At 39.3% G+C, this 3052-nt stretch overlaps 1 long non-coding RNA gene across 2 annotated transcripts in view; it reads left to right on the forward strand.

Moving 5' to 3' along the window:
• Window positions 1-1659: 1659 nt before the first annotated feature.
• The window catches only part of LOC106533421 (uncharacterized), a 2578-nt gene continuing 1185 nt past the window's right edge, over window positions 1660-3052 (forward strand). Inside the window, exons 1-4 of one of the 2 annotated variants that reach the window (XR_001312242.1) lie at window positions 1660-1905; window positions 2462-2518; window positions 2590-2632; window positions 2700-2785. This is a non-coding gene — a long non-coding RNA (uncharacterized LOC106533421). The remainder of the gene's footprint in view (window positions 1906-2461; window positions 2519-2589; window positions 2633-2699; window positions 2786-3052) is intronic. The other variant, XR_001312243.1, reaches the window with a different exon arrangement.

Consider the following 3052-nt stretch of genomic DNA (forward strand, 5'->3'; position numbering starts at 1 on the left):
CTATGCAGCCATACACTACAGGTGCAAAATGTTTATATCTGCATATCCTCTGCCCAGTATTGCGTGATCTGCTAATCGTCACATAATCTGCATATTCATGGAGACAGACACGCTGAATGGGTTGTGGCTGCTGTTTTGCTCATCTAACAGACATAGTCCTTGCTCCACACCATTAATAAATCAGCTTTGTGTGCAAAGGTTTGAACATGGATTTATACATAAAAATAAAAAAAATAAATAAATCAGGGCCTTTGTATGTAACACAACATGCCTTTATATGCAAACAGGCTGTAACAACCAACCCCATCAGGGAGTTTTTGCTAGCAGTTGTGTTAGCAAACACATGTCTGCCTTGCCAAAAAAATCGCCTCCAAAAAAGGTCACACACTAATATTTTGTTGGAATGCCTTTAGCTTGGATTATGGAACACATTTGTTGTGACATTGTTTGGATAAGCTTCTGCAATGTTTGTTTATTGTTTCTGTTTTGTTTGTTGTTGTTGTTTTTAATGTTTAATGTGAAAGATTTACCAAAACTAAAGTGATTGATTGATTGATTGATTGATTGATTGATTGATTGATTGATTGATTGATTGATTGATTGATTGATTGATTGATTGATTGAATGTCACAAAATGTATTTCCATCCAGTGTTGCATTAAGTTTTCACCCAGATCTTTAATGATGGTAGAGTTTGACCTTCTCCAACACATCCCAAATATTCTCAATGGACTCTGTGAAGCCAATCCATGTGTGAAAATGAGAATTATGAAAATTATGATGAATGAAAATGACGTCTCATGCTCCCTGAACTACTCTTAAAAAGGGCTTTAATTGTCATCTTGGAATATGGCCATTCCATCAGGGAAGAAACAATCCGTTGATGGAGTAACCTCAGTATATTCAGGTAGTCAGCTGACCTCATTCTTTGAGCACAGACTGTTGCTGAACCTAGACCTGACCACTTGCAGAGACCCACATCATACACCTGAGTTCAATCCAGGTGGATTTTTTTTGGCCGGGCAGTGTAAATTAGCAAAGAAAAAATACTAACTATAGCCCCTGCCTCTGTACTTTCAAATGCTAATAAGTGTTTAATTCTAAATCCATTGTTTAAAGGCAATTAAAAATGAACACAAAAATAATCAGAAATTACATGAGGCATTCTGTGTTTTTCTGTTGTCACCTGTTTATCGTTACCTGGTTCCTGATTGGCTGGCAGTATCAATTAGCTGCAGCAGATCTGGAACATCCGCTCTCTGGGTTCTTAACCCTCTGAGGTTGCCGCCCGCTGTGGAGGGTGCAAAGACATGATGCATTTAAAGGGCTACTGTAAAAAAAAGTGGCAGCATTCAGAGTGTTCATTTGAACTGGGTCGGACAGCATGGACTTCAAGCTTTATAAAAGTAATGTTTTTATATAGTTTTATTTTTTATTTACGTCTAAATAAAACCAGATTTAATGTTGAATAATTTTTGCCATTATGTGTGCATTTTTACGCATTTGGTGTGCATTTAAAGAACGTTTTGTGACCATGAACTGCTTGAATGCACCATGAACCCTATTTTTCCCATTTCCTCAAACACACCACATTTCCGAAACAACCAATGAAAACAGTTTGTCTGTAGGCTTGTGGAGAGAGACTAGGTTCTGGGCCGGTCACAAAGAGACGGGCTGAGGACGGATTGATTTCCGTATTTTGGATTTAGCTAGTAGCGGATTAGTTTTTAGACCAGACGTGTGTTAGTGTATGTGAGTGTGTGTGCAGTGTTTGTAGTACTGTTGTTAGTTTCAAAATGAGTCATCATTTGACTGTGGAGGAAGGTCTGAAGTTCTGCGCTTCAGCTTGATGAAGAAAACAAGGAAGAGGAGTAAGACGACGCGCCGGTGGACTTCAGACTCGAAGGTTGTTTGTTTGTTTGTTTGTTTGGCATGGAATATGTAAAAGATAACAGAGGCAAACTGCACCACATTGTTCAAGCTGATTTCACCTCCAGGGGAAGATGAAGAGGAGGAGAAGGAGGAGTTGCCCACACACTCAGGCCCACAGCACTAAACTGCTAAAATAATGTAGCTAGTTTGTGACATGTTTGGAATCACACACACAAACATTTTTGTAACAGTGCCTTCTAGGGATTAGGCAACTGTGACAACCTACTTCTAAGAGATTCAGTCTCTCTAAAATTCTCTATTCATATAATTGACCTGCTGCCAGTTAGAACAAATAAGCATTTTACAACTTATTAAGCTAACAGCCATTTGTTTTTCCTCTCCCAATGTTTTTGAGATGTGTTGATGCCATCAAATTCAAAATTACTTTAAAAAAACAAATTTATTTGTTAAAAAAAACAAATTTATTTGTTTAATTATTTTGTGACATAAGCAACGTAATAGTCAGACCAGGAGTGTAAATGAGCACACAAGACAACAAGCAGTACACAATTAAGTATTTTTATTTACAGGTGAGGGGAAAAAAGGGGTTTTGTTCATCTGGCCTGAAAGAGGAGGGAAGAATCCAGGTGAGTCCAGAGTGATAATTGTTTGTCTTGAATTGTTCAATGATTGTCTTTTGTTTGTTTGTATCTTACAGTTTCCAGGAAGTGGCGAAGCTCCAGGAAGTGTAGAATCCAAAGGTGAGCTAATTTTCTTCATGCAGAGTGGCAAGGCAAAAAACTTAATTCGGCAAAACCGCTGTTGCAGATCCGTAGTGGCAAAAAATCCAAAGAGCTGTCCTTGGGCACAAAATGTCTTGACATGGGAACCTTTAAGAGAGGAGGTAGGTACAGGTAAGTGTATATATATATATATGGTAAATGGTAAATGGTACTGAACTTATAGAGCACTTTTCAAGTCCCTCCGGACCCCAAAGCGCTTTACACTAACAGACATTCACCCATTCACACTCACATTCACACACTGATGATGGCAAACTACACTGTAGCCACAGCTGCCCTGGGGCACACTGACAGAGGTGGGGCGGCCATACATCGGCGCCACTGGACCCTCTGACCACCATCAGTAGGCAAGGTGGGTCATGTCACGTTCCGTTAGGT

This window comes from Austrofundulus limnaeus, unplaced genomic scaffold (assembly GCF_001266775.1).
Source record: "Austrofundulus limnaeus strain Quisiro unplaced genomic scaffold, Austrofundulus_limnaeus-1.0 Scaffold943, whole genome shotgun sequence".
Classification (NCBI taxonomy): Eukaryota; Metazoa; Chordata; class Actinopteri; order Cyprinodontiformes; family Rivulidae; genus Austrofundulus; species Austrofundulus limnaeus.